Raw genomic sequence first — 261 nt, forward strand, 5'->3', positions numbered from 1 at the left:
AATCCTGAATTAAGGTGCATTGGCACGAGCCTTTACACAACAGTGGATGCCCCTTTAAGTCTTAAACGGAGAGGTGAGTGGCAGCATCATAGATTGGTGTGTATTTACAAAACAATCTCAGTTAACAAAGTAATTAACTATTAGCTTTAGTCTTTTTATGGATTGGTTGACAAAATGAAAACTGCATCACTAGTCTTAACTTTTACTCTGAAGAGCTCAAAGCTCAGGGTTCAACCAACGACCCCTCGTCTGTGTGGAGGA

Source organism: Monopterus albus, unplaced genomic scaffold, assembly GCF_001952655.1.
Source record: "Monopterus albus unplaced genomic scaffold, M_albus_1.0 scaffold318.1, whole genome shotgun sequence".
Classification (NCBI taxonomy): domain Eukaryota; kingdom Metazoa; phylum Chordata; class Actinopteri; order Synbranchiformes; family Synbranchidae; genus Monopterus; species Monopterus albus.